The following is a 17,397-nucleotide window of genomic DNA, read 5'->3' as shown; positions in this document are numbered from 1 at the left end:
GTGTCTAATCTTTTAATGACTAGCATTGTCATCTTTTCATCCTATATGACTTTGTATACCACACATAGATAATATATATTGGAGATGCATTCAACTCATGTTGCGAATGAATTTGCATGTTTCATTGAAAGAGGTTGCTCTTCAAACATTTAACATCAGTCCAAACTACCTAGCCTTAGGATCATAAACCTTGGATGAAATCACGAGCTGGTTATAGTTTATCTTCTTTTTCAGCCTCTCAACAATTTAAACTCCATAAGCTGACAAAAGAAATGTATTTAAGAGCATCAAATGTTTTTTTCTTTTTGGCTTTATCGTAGAGACATAAGTACATGCAAATGAATCCAAAAAGGTTGATGATAATGTTTACATCTTAATCCGATATAAATCTTTTTGTTTAGTAAATTCAAACGATATAAACTAGACAATAAGTATGTTCATAGATTCTCTCTTACACAATTTTTAAATGGTTGATTAACTAGGTATAAGGCACATGATGTACATTTGAGAAAAGTAAAACATACGAATAGAAAAAACATTGATTTAAGATGCATTATTATTGTGCCTTTGCAAATGATTTTTTTAAGGTGTCAACCTATGTTTGATATTGTTGGCCCTTTGTGTCGTAAAAAGGAAAAGAGGGTCGACCTATGGAAATAATCGAAGATTGAGATTTGTCACATGAAATAAAGTGAACGTGCAAGCTTGAATATTGATTGCTTAGTTATTTTTTGTTAAATGAGAAAAGACAATAACCCATTCACTAGTTCTCTAATGGAAAGCAAATTCCTTGAATCAACGATAACAAAATGGGGTTTTACTTCACTTCAGAAATGTGAAGCAATTGGTGCCTTGGTACGAGATGTGTAATATTATACCTTTTCAATACGTTATGTCTATTCCATTGCGTAAATGATGTTTGTGTTGCTTTAAAGTGACAAAATTAACACCACGATCACAATAATTTGTAATGAAGATTGTTTTTTTTATCTTGTTTGTTTCATTCCCCTACCCCTCATCACCTTTGCGCTTTTCTTATCATCACCAAGAACCACTGGCGCAACAAGATTTTTGATTGATATACACAAATTCTTGTAGTAGAGATAGTTGGAGGAATTAATTAGGTTGGGCGAGGCACCGTTGCGCTCAAAGGCAAAGGAATTTGATTGAGAAACCCCCTCTACACTCCTTGGCCCTAGTGCATATCAACCCGAGGTCGCGACTTTTATCGGCAAAACCCAACTATAATTGCCGAGCATGTGAAATTGAGCAACACCACCAGGGACCCGAACACCCGAACCAAGGAAGATGGATTTGAACTTTGTTATGATACAATCAAACCTTCCCTTCTTGACTAGTGCAGATATACTAGTTGGTGGGCTAAATCAATGTTCAAGAGAATCCCTTCAATGAGTAATGCAACCTTGTTCGAAGAGCATGTACACTCGAATATGTACATAGATGTGTATTATCTTAGTAGCTATAAGCAGGTGCTTGTACAATAATAAGGGAGTGTGCACACTCAACTCATGTGTTGTTGTGTAAGTGTGTTTTTGTGGTTTTAGGTGACTGTATGCATAGGTATATACAAATGACTGTATACATGTGATTGTCTAAGTGCGTTAGTGAACATATATGTAAGTGTTTGGATTATACGTGTAGGACAATTTATGACCGAGTAATTGTGTATGTATATGTGTAGTGTGAAACCTAGGGTTGGGAACCCGAGCCTAGCTAGGCTCGGAGTCGATGGCGGGGCTCGGATTCCTTGGTCATCCTTTTCTCTTCTTCTCTGCAGAGGAGAGCGCGATCAGTCACGTGATTGCTTCTGCTGTGTCAGGGTCGGTCGGAGGGAGGGGATCAGTTGGTTGGCTGCTCCTTTCGTTCGCCTTTCCACCCCTTCTCTGCAGAAGAAGAGCGCGCGATCGAACGATCGAACGCTTCCTTCCTTCTTCTTTCTCAGAGAGGGGTTTGGTTCGGTTCACCCGAAGCTGCGGTTAGTACATCACCCGAACCTTCGATTGAAGCAATGCCCGAGCGATCCTTCGGGCCCTCAAGACTCTTGGGCCTTCGGGTAACAAATTTAGCCAAGAGTTCCTTAGACTTTTGGGAAGTCCTATTAATCTTCATCCCTTGTAAACACCGACACTACAAATCAGTTTGTTTGGGTGATGAATCTCTTGGAATTTGGTATCGGGGGTGGTTTGACTATCATCACCCATCATAACCTCTTTCGTAATTTCTTCCCTGGAACTCCTTATGAAGTCCCCAACACGATAACTAAGTCGTAAGCAAACAAAGTATAGAACATAAAATCGGCAAGATCCTATATATTCTCCATAAACTGTACAACAACCCAAGAGAATGTGGGTGAACCTGATTATTATGCAATTAGAATGTAGGATTGATTAACTAGGGACATTATATCATTTATTTTCTATATTGATAAACCTACAAATTGCATGAGATAGGCAAAATATTCCCAAACATTGTTAAGGTGGTTGTAGATATTTGTCTCCTCTAAGAAAGGAAGCGGTGTGTTATTACCCCCTCTTGGATTGATGTTGTAGGTTCCAATATGTGCATTGTGCATGATGTCTGAATGTCGGCACTATATTTATATGTGTTACACAGTTAGTCTACCCAAAGGATCACAATAGCCACACGAATGACTATTATGTCAACTTGAACCACTTTGATCTCACATATTCATGATTTACTAGCGCCGACATGACGTACTAGCCTTATCTTCACATGTATTGGCTAGACAAGCCTTGCTTCTATCTCAAATTCCGTGTCACAACACTTCTACCATCATTGGTAAGTTGGTAACTTCCCTTTCTCATTTTACAAATATACACGCCCGCGTGCACACACACACACACACACACACACACACACACACACACACACACACACACACATTGTTGTTCTTATTCCATCTCACCGTTCCTTCACTACTTATAGCCACACGTACAGAAACACAAGAAAACACAATGAAAATACATGCATCATGGAAGAATGAAATATAAAACAAAATATGAAGACACACTTTCCAAATGACCAATAAATAGAAATGAGATGTGAAGCATATATAAGTCAATCAAGAGAAATAACCTCCACCAAATACGGATAGTGTGATCAACGAGAAATAACCTTCGAAATTTTAGCATTTCTAATGGAAACTTTGGGCATTGATTTTAAAGATAGGATTAATAAGGGAATACGATTTTCTTCATAGCTAACGGTAAAAATTAAGTTAGACATAGGGTCAAACATCCACATAGAATATGGAGCATGCTCCTTGATATATCATCCACAAAAACCAAATGAAATTCACTTAGTTAGGGGATGATTGATTGGTTGGGTGGTGTGGAATCTAGATAATAAGTTGTTTCTTATAAGGAAGAGAGCATCTCTTTTAAGGAAGTTGTTTGTCTTTGTGTTACTTGAAGATGAAAGAAAATAATAGTATAAATTATTTACCAATGCGGGGTACCCATTGTTATGTACACATTTTAGAATCATGTAAGCATTCCCTAAAAGTAAGTATAAATCTAGCGGTTGGTAATGCTTGCAAGTAATTTTTTTTAATTGAGTGTGAGAGAATCTAGTGATTGGTCATTCCCTAAAAGCGTATATTGTTGATTGAACGTGAGAGATTCTAAAATACAAATATCTTTGAGCCTTCACATAAGGTTGATTTGACCATTGTATGAAATAGGTGTCTTCTCTAAGTAAAAACAAAAGGTATTGATCATAGGTTATTTTACTAGCATGATTAGATGGCGAGTAGGGTTGGTTATGAGAGAGTGGAGAATTATCAAGTCTAGAATTTGGTGGCAATATATGGTAGAGCATGTGTTGGTATTATTGATGTCCTTGGTAGAACGTGTTTCTTGGCTTATAGTCACTAGAACTCAATATGCTTCACTTTATTACTTTGTTGGTGTTCAATTCTAATAGGATTCCAAAACCCCATTCCAATTGGTCTTTCGATAAATAGACTTGGGTTTTCCTTTCAATTGGTCACATTTTGAATATTTTATTAGTTCTTTAGGTATTGGGGATTATGCCATGTTGGTGATTGTGTAAAGCCTAATTTGAGGCACAATTTGAGGTGCAACGACATATTAGGTAATTGAAAGTTCGGTTCCTTTGACAATTAACATACTTGGGAACCTCACAAGTATGGGTTGTTTGTATTATGCACAAAAAATGTCGTTCAACATATTGAACTTTGATGCTTTATAAATCAAGTTCTCCATCTTCGAAATCTAAATTTTTTGTTAACAAGGTTTTAATATGTGTTCTAATATGCTCCAAACTACCTCAATGGATAGTTTAAAGGATGCTCCACCAAGTGAGGTTTGGGATTTTTTTGTTGCAGATGTCTTAAGGTGTGATGCGTGGAGTTTGATTTATGGAACCAAATTTGGCTATACGTTTCAATTAGTGCAATAAGGACAAATACGGAATCAAATGGAGACATTTTTGTTAGAAGCATTGACAATGCAAGTGAATATGGGGATTAATTATCTCATCATTTCCCCCTTGTCATGGGATGCATACATCAAATAATGGATAGGTTTCGATCTTTATTGGCAAGACAACCACTTAGATTTAATGTTTCCTTTCTTGGTCATGATTATTTTCCATATGTATGGCGGGGGAGTTTAGAAGACAACTTGATGTTCGTCTTGTTTCTTCATGGGACGTTTGTTTCTCTAATATTTAACACTTCACCCATTATTATGTGATTTCTCCAACATCAATATGCAAACGAAAAGGTGAGGTTAATACAAGCCTTATTAGGACATTGTAATGTATTGTTGGTCTCACTCCCAATCAATGATTTATTGTTGGATATTCATGTTACATCGAATCAAGTTTGCAAGATCTTGAGGTTTGTAATTAGCAACAATCTCGTGTGTTGGGCATGAAGCAAGAATTATATGACCACAATGATCAAATACATATTTTTTTCACAGGTTGTGTGCCTCCTAGAGGTTGATTGTAATTTGAGTACAAATCCCTAAGGAATTAGTCGTAATTGTATTCAACATTTCACAAAGCTCTTTTAGGTAAAGAGTGTTTCCTAAATGATGAGATGAACCAAGCATGATTGACAATATTTATTTATTTATTTATTTTTAAAAGAAGGTTCACCTTGGTATTAATGGAAAGATGCCGAAAGGCTACAACGAATTCATACAATATATTACAACCGTTATATCCACATCAACCAGAATGTCAAGTATCACAAGCCCTCATGGAAGTTGTTCCAAGATGGGGGGTGGAAAAAGCCATCTTGGTGGAGCATATCTCCACTTTATTCTTTCTCCAAAAGAGATGAAAACCTCAACGTTTTTCCAAAATTCTCGAAACTGTTGTTGTCTACGAATCACAACCTCAGGCTCACCAGTTATTGCATCATATTGACCTCTTAAAGTGTGTACGAGCATTAACGATACCTCTTTGACTAAGTCAACCGCATTTTGTTTAACTTTCTGAAATACACATTTACATCTAGCCTTCCACAATACCGAAACGACTAGAGAAGATATCGTAGACCAGACCATATCCTCTTCCAAACAATGAACTGATGTAATATCCGAGATCTCCAATACATGTCTCCCATCGGAGAGGAGAAGGAACTCACCATACTCCTTTTCATAGTTTTGAATTTCCTTAGCCAATCTTCCCCATCTCACAAAACCCCATGTGTACACCCCATGATTGACAATATTTTAATCAATCACAGACAGGATTAGGCAACATGTCACAACATTACCTTGGAAGAATATATAAAGGAAGACAAGGTGGTCTCTTGCCACATCTTTCATATGATAAAAGCCCTAGTTGGGATGTATTATTAGTTTTGTAAGGATTTTGTTGAAAAACTTAAAGGTTCTATTACAATATTGTTCCAAGAAATACGGAGTTCTAGTAAAATGCTTGATTCATGAAAATTTGGTCCAATCAAGCTTCTACCAAAAGTTGTCTCTCTTGTGTATGATATGATAAGTGGATGAGTTGTACAAGATTTTTGCCAAATTAGTAGCAATTGACTTCAAAAGATGTTGTCTTTATTTGTTCATTTAATGCAATATGGGGTAATTCTGGAAGGTACATCCTTCCTAATATTTTGAATGTGAAAATGATCCTGGATTATAGAAAGGAATCAAAACAAGAAAGTGTAAGCGTATAATTAGAAATACAAAAGATGTATGATAATGTTGGTTGGTTCTTGTTGCCCAATAAATGTCGCACATGGGTTTTCATGTAGGAACACATCATGTCACTTTTATGTTGGTCTATAAGGTGCAATTTTACATGTAAATTTAATGGTGGGCTGAGTGAGGTGATATAATTGACAAAATTAGTATGCCATGAATGTTATACACATTGATTCTTATAAGTTATTACAATGCTTGAGTTGGCAGAATGTGGAGAAAGAATTGGATGCCAAATCTAGGTTGATTACGTGCCTAGTTACTAGGGCCATTTGGGTTATTAATGCTACAAATTTGGGCATCACTAGCTAAGATTACTTTTTCATTTTTTTTTATGCGTTTTTGATGATAGCGTTAGAGCTCCACCCTTACAAATTTAATTATTGGGGTATGTGGTGTATGAGTTATTGTTTGATGGACTTTGTAGAGTACCACAACAAGTACTTAGGCTAAAAAGGAAAGTTGATTAGATAGTTTTCTTAGCGATGCTTTGAGGGAACCTTGTACCCCATAGGATTTGTCTTTATGTCATTTAGTATTACAATGCCTTAAAAAGGGATTCCTTTGCCAAATGAACCTCAATGCTTTTAAAGTAGTTGAGATAGCAAGGGTTTTATGTATTGTCATGTTGTTCTAAGTTCTAACACAAGCATAAATTTACGTGTAGAGAGAGAGAGAGAGAGAGAGAGAGAGAGAGAGAGAAATTCCTTAGCAACTTTCACATGGCAATTGACTATACAAAGGAGTCTAAACAAGAATTAGTGTTGCTACAATTGGATATCGAGAAAGCCTATGATAATGTGGATTGGTCATTTATAAATCAATTGATGTCTCATATGGGTTTTGGTGATCGTATGTCTAAGTTGATATACACATTAGGGGAGAGTTCGGTTTCACATGTGATGTTTAATGGAGCAGTAACACAACCGATTTCTATTCGGAGGTCAGTTAGACAAGGATGCCCGGTAAGTCCTTTACTACTATTCACTATTGTGACACATCCTATTCTTGTTAAGTTACACAATATGGCTATGGAGGAAGACTTGCTTGGACTAAGGTTACCATCAAGGAAGCCATGTATTGTTCAAGCTCTCGCAGATGACCATATTATGTTTTTGGCAGCTAATCGGGAAAATATTAGTAAGACAAGAGATGTGTGGGAATTGTTTTCAAATGCTTTGGGGTTGAGAATTAATATACATAAATCTGTCCTCATTTCATGTACAGAACAAGATATGTTAGGGTTGGGGTGGTCAGGAAGGATAGTCCATCGTGGTATGATTTGTCGTCACCTTGGATATCCAATTGGGGTGGAAGTTTCTCATGTGAAACTTATTGAGTGGGGGTATCCAAAAGGTTGGAGGAAAAGTTCATATATTGGAGGTCTCAAATTTGGCCTTTTCATGTACGACTTACGGTGGTCCAATCGATTATGGTCTCTATGGTATCTTATTATCTTCCTTTGCTCCCATGGTCAAAGAAAGCTCTTGAAATGTTACGCTCGATGTGAATGTTGTTATGGAAAAGAAAAGGGAAAAGTGCTTTGTCGTGGTTGCCATGGGATCATGTTTGTACTCTGAAGCGTCTTGGTGGGGCATCCCTATTGAATCTATATGAGCATATGGTGGCTCGTCGATTTACTTTCAATCGATTTATTTTTTGGTCTATGTGTAGGGTCTATGATAGTTAATCATTTGTTGAGATCTTGGCAAAGCATGTTGGATTTTGGGGAATGGCATCCCCCACAAGAAAGGGGATGTGCCAATTCATTACAAATGGAGGTTTTGGCAACATCAAGGTTGTTGAGGTGGGAAGGTAAACAAATTCTTAACCTTCAATTTAATCAGATGGCTAGATTGGGTTTGGTAACAGTTAAGGATGCTATGTTGGTTTCACAAAGAAGATTAATGGCTTTTCGAACAATAAGATCAACCTTTCGTATTCCAAAAGGTTATAACTTTATTTGGTATAAGTCGCAACAAATACTATCTTCGTATGAGCTTGATTGAAGGTTTGTTAGAAATAAGAGATTAACTATGATCTCAATGAATGTTGCTTATCACGAGTTGATTGACAAACATAAGTGGTTGGAAGAAAGGGTTATAAAGATATGGGGTTTTTATAAGCCCATTACTTGGTGGCTTCATGTGATCAAGGCAAGTTGGTGTTCTCGATTGATGCTATGAGCCAATGTATTTATTTGGAGAGTTATTCTTAGAGCTTTACCATTAGGGGATGCATTAAAAAAAGGAAACATTACTAAAGGATTGTGTTTCTTTTGTTCTGTGCAATTGGAACATAGTAGGCATCGATTTATTTCATGCCCGATGGCAAGGATGGTTTGGAGTTGTATCAGTTTAGTGTGGATGTCTCTAACAGGAGTAAGTGTAACTTCCTTTAGTTGGGTTTTTGCACATATGGAGAACAATAAACCAATGCCTCATTTTCACATTATTTTTGAGTTCTTGAGGTATTGGGGGCTATGGTTCAATTGGAATATGCACAATGCCTTCATTTTTTATTCGCAAGTTGGGGTGAGAAAATATGTTCTAAAGTTAAAAGGACTTCTTTTGTGGCAATTGCCGGTGCTAGAGAAGTCACGAAATCTCAACTAGGAAGAGAGAGAACTCTGTAAGGTCACATATCATCATATTCGCCATTTGAATTGGTGTGTAGGGTGGCATTGAGTTTGGTGTCATAGTATTCTTTAAATCCCTAGATAGAAGGGTTCTATACTTTGTAGTAAATTAGTCATGGCGGTGTTTTTTCTTTCATAATGAAAGCCATTATTTTCGAAAAGAAAAAGAAAAAGAGAGAGAGGAAGATATATTAATGTCTTCTAAGACCAAAATTGGCCCATGAGACAATTGGTTTACAACAAAAATGGGGTATTTACCCATTTATCGAAAGTAAATAAAAATAAAAATAGAACTTAAGCTAAAGAGTTCTAGTAAAAAACATGTTCGATGGCTTTCTACTAGGCCTAGTTTCATTTCCATCAAAGTCTCTCGAAAAGAAGCGGGAGGTCAAAGGGTTTCGATGTGGTGTGGCCATGGTCCCAATGTAAAAGGTACCCCAACCATAGCTTCTAGGAGGCGTAGCTCACGTTCCCTTATCTTCTTAATTGTTTCTACTCCACGTCGAGTTGCTTTGAAGCCCGACATCCGAGGGCATCTGGTTGTTCTTTGCATTTCTGATTCATCAAGAGAGAGGCCGAGTGGTGTCGGTGTGTCTACATTCATTGTCTCCCCTTGTTCCTGAAAAATTACATAAGCTACATGTTGGTGAATATTAAAAAGGTTATGGTTAACACTTTGTAGTTTATTCTCCTTATGTTGTTTTAGCTCTAAGACATACCTACCTAGTCTCTTTATATCCGGTGTATCTAATAGTTTGGAGAGGGTCCTAATATGTCTTGGTATTCCGCCCTTATCTCGGCATAAGTTGGACACTTGCATGTAACGTGATACTCATCCTCTATCTCTATGTGACTCTATTAGCACGACCATTCTCAATCTCAAGTTGGTGAGATGATATCTTAAGTTGTCTAATAACCACCCTTAGTGCATTTGATAAGAATGTATCTCTAGATATTTTGGTCATGTAATAAAACCTAACTTAGAGAAGTGCATCAAGTGTTCCTTATAGTACAACATTTTAGATGGGAGTGGCTCTCGTGGGGTGATCCATTTATATCGGGTGTAAATTTGCCATATTTCTTGGCGTATTACTTTATTACGGTCCTCATGAGAGATTAAAGTTTGATTAGTCCCATGGTTGTGCTGAGGGGAGGTAAGTTATTAATGTCTATGCCATTTGCAAGTAACCAACTCACTACAATGCTATACCAAGAGCTAGTATCTCCGGACGCATATAGGGATCAGGATGCAAGCTTGACGGGATAACCTATCTTGCGGTTGGCTATGTATCCTATGAATAAAAATTACCAGTTGGAAAATTGCTTCTACTAATATCGGGGGCAAATTGAACTCTACTCTAATAATGTCATGTGGTATTGTCGATTTGCTCGGAGTTGAAGTGATAACATCGTCACCAAAGGTCTCTCTAATTGCGTCCACATGAAAGATGGTAGACATGGAGCCTAGACTACTGATGCATACATGAGGGAAAGGGTCACCAATGAGTCGAAGAACCATCCCTTAGTCCGTGACTCTTGAAGTATGCTTGGTGGCATTGTCTCTCTAAGAGTGAGAGGGATGCATACCCTCTCGTTAGCCTATCTTTGGCTGCTTGGATCATCGAGAATTTACCTGAACGAGCACTAAAAGTGACTCCCAGATATACATAGGATCCAACTACCTCAATTGATTTATGAGAGAGGATTAGGTGACATTTACTCCTAACTCGAGACAATGTATGAAAGATAAGGACTTTAGTTTTCGCTAGATTCAATACCAGTCCTCGTTGTGTGGAAAAGTCATCTAGGGCATTAAGGTGCTTTTGTAGGTCGTGTTCAGACTCTGAGAGCAAAACTATGTCGTCTGCGTAGAGTAAGAGACTAACTTGCGTACCCCTAATGGCTACTCCGTTGCCTCCCTTACGAGCAATAAAATAAGTGATCTCGTCAATGTAGATCCCAAAAAGAGTCGGGGATAGGGGACAACCCTGTTTTACACCAATGGTGTTGGTGAAGCAATCAGATAGGCCATCTAGGCATCTTACGAACACAAAGACTTGCTCATATAGAGCATAGATGGCCCATATAATGTCATTTGGTATCTTCAAGCTTTTAATCCTATCAAACAATCGCTCCCTAGGAACTGTGTCAAAAGAGGCTTTGCACAAAGCAACAATATAATTTCTTATTGCGAGCCTTCGTCTGGTCAATTAAGCATCAATAGTGGAGAATGCTCGTCTAAAGCCAGCTTGCTCAAGTGCTCAAAGACTTACGGTTTCCATATCGCTGAGCTTTGCTTCCATTATTGCACCATATAATTTAGCGAGCGTATGACCTATCATAATGGTCCTATATGTATTTGGGTCCATTAGGTCCCCTCCTTTATGTATAGGGGCCACTATGTTCATGGTCCGTTGAGGTGGAAAACCCTCGGCGAGGGCACGGTTGAAGATTAGAGTGAGAAAAGGAGCTAGGCACTCTCGAGCATATATGATGTGTTCGGCTCGTAATCCTGTGTGGTCCATGGACTTCCTATGTTGTAATATTTTTATGACCTTCATGACCCTAGAGGTCGTGAAAAGTGTCCCCGTGATAGGTCGAGGTGTGGAAGGCATTGGAATGGGTGGTTGGTTCGGGACGTGCGAGAGTTTCTCTGTATATGTGTGTCAAGTGTTGGGATCCTCGATGGGTGTTTGTGGTCTCCGTTCGTAGTCTCTTCCATGCAAGCGCGTAGTCCCTACTCATGTGCATGTGGTGGAGTTCCCAATATTGAGATGCTTCCCAAGCTTGTCTTTCACGACGTGTCATCTTGCGCATCTCTTTGTGAGCCTGTACTGAGGAAATAGTACCATTAAGTCGCGACAATTTAAGTTGTTTATACAAGTCTCTACAATCCTCACCATACCACCTATTATGTGGCATATACCCTATTCTACTTTGATTGGAGTGTTTCGTGTATGGGAAGCTACTAATTGATGCTGAGTGAAGGATGTGTGGTTCTGGAGTGAGGTTCTCTAAAGGCAAGGAAGAATCAAGAGAGGAGAGATGGGCTTGAACATGTTAGGAGTAGATGTTAGAGAGCTCATGTGTGAAAGCATTGTGGTGTGATGGTTTGGTTGATTAGAGTTGGTGGCGTTGGAGGTGTCACATTTTAGCTCAAAGTATAGGAAGCTATGGTCTGCACCAATAGGGCATGGGGCCACCCGGAAGGAGTTAATCATGTGGGTGTTGGAGACAAAGGTCGTCAATGCGGAAGATCTGATAGCATTCGATTGGAGTTGAATACCTGCGTATGACAGTTTGTAGATCGTGCACCGAGATGGAGAGAGAGAGAGAGAGAGAGGCACAAGAAGACTCTTTATTCCAATAGACAAGAATAATACAACCAACCTTACAAAAGGGTTACAAGGTCACTATATATAGTGACCGACTTAGGGCAACTACCATTTATGCTAATTACACAAATGGCCCAGACTTGATCTATAGGAAGGGATAGTGTGAATACGTCCATTATACACTTGTATTCGACACTCCCCCGTAATGGGCGTATACATGGGTTATCTAAGATTACAGGTATAAACCTAGGTTCTCGGACATATCAGTTTTGTTCGAGTCGGCAGGGTCCGAAGGCAGAAGACCGAACTGGTCGGGTCGGAAGAGTTGAAGCCGATCGTTAAGGAACTGATGCCGGTTGTCGGAAACCATCCTGCGTTGCGTCCGGCTCTAACCGGACTGGTTTGTCGTTACGCCCATCTGATGCCGAAGGGACCGAAAGCGGTCTGCCGAAAGACACTTGGTCATTCCATCTGCGACATTGTCGGTTGTGGATATTTTCTCTAGACCGATTTTCCCTGAAATGACGCAGTCCCGAACGAAGTGATATCGAACGTCGATATGTTTGGAGGCGTTGTGGTGAACCGGATTTTTCGACAAGGCAACAGTACCTTGACTGTCGATGTAGATAACTGGGACCGAGTTATGGTCGACTTGTCGAAACGTGTGCGCCAGCCGACCGAGCCATAAAGCTTCTTTTGCAGCGTCGGACGCAGCTACATATTCGGCTTCGGTCGTTGAGGTCGCTGTGCACTCCTGAAGTTTCGACTTCCACGAGATTGCTCCATTGCCGAATTTGAAGCAGTATCCGGTTGTTGATTTCCGACTGTCTATGCAGCCGGCGAAGTCCGAGTCGGTGTAACCGACTACGCCTGAGGTTGAGTTCGGACCGAAAAGAATGCCGTGGTCTTTTGTGCCAGCCAGATATTTGAACACATGCTTGACTGCGTTCCAATGCGATCGGCCAGGATTGTGCATAAATCTGCTAACGACTCCTACGGCATGAGAAATATCAGGCCGTGTCGCGACCATCAGGTACATAAGGGAGCCGACTGCCGGTGCATACGGTACCGACTTCATATCTTCCCCCTCCGGACCGGATGTAGGGCAGTCTCGCTGAGAGAGCCGAAGATTCATGGGGAGCGGGGTTGAAGCAGATTTGGCTGATTGCATGTTGAAGCGTTCCAAGACACGTCCGATATAGTCGGTCTGAGACAAAAAAAGATGTCGTTGATCGCGATGCCGACTAATCTTCATGCCAAGTATGTGTCGTGCCGGACCGAGGTCCTTCATGGCAAACTTCAACCGCAGTTGCCGAATGAGATCGGCAAGTTCGCCCGCGTGGCGTCCAGAAATTAGCATGTCGTCCACGTAAATGATGAGGAAGATGGGTGATCCATCTTGAGCTGTGTTGGTAAAAAGACAATGGTCCTCATCGCTTTTTGAGAAGCCGATCGATTGGATGAAGTCGTCGAACTTCTTGTACCATTGTCGCGGTGCCTGTTTGAGGCCGTATAGACTCTTCCTGAGTCGGCAGACTAGATGTTCTTGGCCAGTTGCCACGAAGCCTTTTGGCTGCTCCATATAAATTTCCTCTTCAAGATCACCATGGAGGAATGCTGTTTTGACATCTAGCTGAATCAGCTCTAAGTTGTCGGCTGCCACTACGCCGAGTAGAAAACGAAGGGTTGTCATTTTCACCACTGGTGAAAAAATCTCGTCGAAGTCGACGCCATATTCTTGTCGGAAGCCCTTCGCAACTAATCTGGCCTTGTACTTTGGGGTGGTCGAATCAGACGTCTCTTTTAGTCGATAAACCCACTTGCAAGGAAGAGCACGTCGGTTCCTAGGTAATTCGACCAGATCCCAAGTCTTGTTTGCCCGAATGGAGTGCATTTCCGACTCCATCGCCAGATGCCAGGTGGCGGAATCGACAGATGTCGATGCTTCTTCGTAAGACGTCGGTTCGCCGGCGTCGGTGAAGAAAATTCCAGGAGAATACCTCTCCGGAGGTTGCGACAGTCTCTCGGATCGTCGAGGTATGATTGGACTGGTCGCATCGGGTATCGAGTTCGGATGGTCCGAAAGCGGACTATTCTGCTGTGCCGAGTCGGAGTTGTCCGAGTCAGTAGTGTAAGGTTCAGCTACCCGTGAAGCTGACCGTGTGTTAAGAGCGGGGCCTTCTTGAAGGGTCGGCACATCGGAAAATGTTACCCTTCGGACTTCGATCGGTGTTTCGACTGATGGAGTCATAGCCGACTCGTTGAACACAACGTCCGAACTTCGAACGATTTGTCTGCGTTCGGGGTCCCAGAGTCGGTATCCCATTTCGCCGTCTGATCCATATCCAAGGAAAATGCATTTCCTGGACCGAGGTGCAAGTTTTTGGCGATCATCTTTCGGAATAAGGGCGTACGCCTCGCATCCGAAGATCCTCAGCTTGTCGTAATTCGGCTTACTGCCGATCCATAGTTCCTGAGGAATTTGAAGTCCTAGAGGTCTGCTTGGCGACATATTGATTATGTGTACTGCCGTGAGTAGCGCCTCTGCCCAGAAGCCATCCGACAGTCCGGAGTGTTGGAGCATGGAAATTATCCGTTCTTGGATTGTCCGATTCATGCGTTCGGCAATCCCGTTTTGCTCCGGACTGTGTGGTGCCGTAAATTCACGTCGGATGCCGCGTTGTCGGCAGAATTTGACGAATTCTTCTGATTTGAACTCTCCCCCATTGTCTGTCCGAAAGCATTTCAGTTTTCGGTCGGTTTGATTTTCTACCATAGCGAGCCAATCTGAGAAGATCGAGAAGACCCGATCTTTGGTGCGAATCGGATAAGCCCACACCTTTCGAGTCGAATCGTCAATAAAAGTGACGAAGTAAGAGGCACCGCCGAGAGACTGATGCGGCATTGGGCCACAGACGTCCGAGTGGACTAAGTCGAGAGGTCTCGTGTCTCTTGGTGCTGATGTCGGGTGTGTTGCGGCTGCTTGTTTGCCATACTGGCAATGTTCGCAAAATTGATGGTCCGAGAAGGAGAGTTTAGGGATGTATCCGGCTCTAGATAGATGCGTAATGCCGGCCTTGCTGAGGTGTCCTAATCTTCTGTGCCATAGTGATGACACAGGAATATCCACCAAAAACAGGTTACCCTCTCTGAGCGTAACATGTAACGGATACAGTGAGTGTATCTTGGGTCCTCTGGCAAGCAGGAGGTTCCCCCTGTGGAGTGTCCACCCTCCCGAAGAGAAACCGGCACGAATGCCGTCTTCATCTAGTTGTCCGACTGAGATCAATGGCCTTGAGAGCTCGGGTACATGTCGGACATTGTGAAGTACAAGTGTAGAGCCACCTGTAAGGTTGAGCTCTACTGTGCCGATTCCAATGATGTCATAGTGTTGCGAGTTGCCGACTCGAACTGAGTCGGAGTGACGGATCGTATATTGCCGAAATTGGGATCGATGAGGAGTCATGTGAAATGACGCGCCCGAATCTAAGAGCCATGTGCTCGATTCTTCAGTCGTGAGCAGAACTTCTGATCCGACTGGATTTTCGATTGATAGTATATTCGGGTCGTTTGGTAGCACATCAGCTGAGAAGCTGACGTAATTGATCTCCTCATGCCGGCCACTCTTCTTGTCTGATTTCTGAGACTTGTCGTTCTTGTTCTTGAGTGCGCGGCAGTCGGCTTTGATGTGTCCGGGTTTCTTGCAGTATTCACACTATCCCTTCCTATAGATCAAGTCTGGGCCATTTGTGTAATTAGCATAAATGGTAGTTGCCCTAAGTTGGTCACTATATATAGTGACCTTGTAACCCTTTTGTAAGGTTGGTTGTATTATTCTTGTCTATTGGAATAAAGAGTCTTCTTGTGCCTCTCTCTCTCTCTCTCTCTCCATCTCGGTGCACGATCTACAAACTGTCATACGCAGGTATTCAACTCCAATCGAATGCTATCAGATCTTCCGCATTGACGACCTTTGTCTCCAACATCTGGTATCAGAGCCTGCACAGTATTCGGTCCTTCATCCCGCTGTCGGCCGTCGTCTCAGCCTGCACAGCATTCGGTTTCCTGCGCCATTCGAAGAAGAGAGAAGAAAAAAAAAACGAGGCTTGCATCTCATCGCGTTAGATCATCTTCGCTTGGAGTAAGCCAGCAGGTTGTACTCTGTTCCTTGTGATCGTAACCGCTCGAGGTGAAATCCCCTTGTGCAACATTGACACGATCGTGCTCCACTCGGTTAAACGACATCCGAAGAGGTCATCAAACGCTGCTCGCCGCTCATTGTAACCACTCGGTGCAGATCGGTCTCAAGACAACAACCCCAATTCGTGCTTCATCCGGCTGATCGACATTCGGGAGGATCAGTTGGATCCGTCTCTCTCGTCGCTGCAGTCACCCGAAGCAGAATCGGTCCAGACAATCGGTTTCAATAATCGGCATTTGGCATATATATTCGGAAGCGAACCGGGCTCACTCCGACTCGGCAACATTCGGGAAGACCAGTCGGTTCTGTCCCTCAAGTTACCGGAGTCAATTTGAGCAAGTTCAACAATATATATATCCGAAGCCGAACCGACTCGGGTTCAAATCCGACTAGAACGATATCGGGTGAGCCAACCGGCTGCACTCCAACAAGGTTCGTAGTCAACTCCGAACCGAGCTTCGTCAACCGAAACCGAATCTGATGGCATCAACATCCGGCTCGTCAGAAATGAGTCTACGAAAGTTCGATGGATCGAACTTTAACTTCTGGAAGGAGCAAATGCAGGACTATCTCATAGTCAAGGGGCAAATCGATCCCATCGAAAATGAAGAACCTCCAGAAGGATACAAACCAATTGAGTGGCAGAAGCTGGACAGAATCGTCCGCGCCACGATTCGGATGCACCTATCGGAATCGGTATATTTTACGGTGCAATCGTGTACGACAGCATTCGAACTGTGGAAAACACTGTCGGACACTTACGAAAAGAAGGTCGCCGCAACGAAGATGTTTCTGATCCGGCGTCTCTACAACTTGCGGATGAAAGAATCTGATTCGGTTCAAGCACACCTTAATGAGTACGAAAGCATAAGCTCCCAAATCTCATCTCAGGGGACGGCAATCGAGGATGAACTCAGAGCAATGATACTCATGAGTAGCCTTCCCTCATCATGGGAAACTTTCGTCACAACCGTGTGCAACGCGTCT

Source organism: Azolla caroliniana, unplaced genomic scaffold (assembly GCF_043228905.1).
Source record: "Azolla caroliniana isolate FFs.n. ecotype wild unplaced genomic scaffold, voAzoCaro1.0.p SCAF_5, whole genome shotgun sequence".
Taxonomy (NCBI): Eukaryota; Viridiplantae; Streptophyta; class Polypodiopsida; order Salviniales; family Salviniaceae; genus Azolla; species Azolla caroliniana.
Note: the sequence above shows the minus strand (reverse complement) of the source record.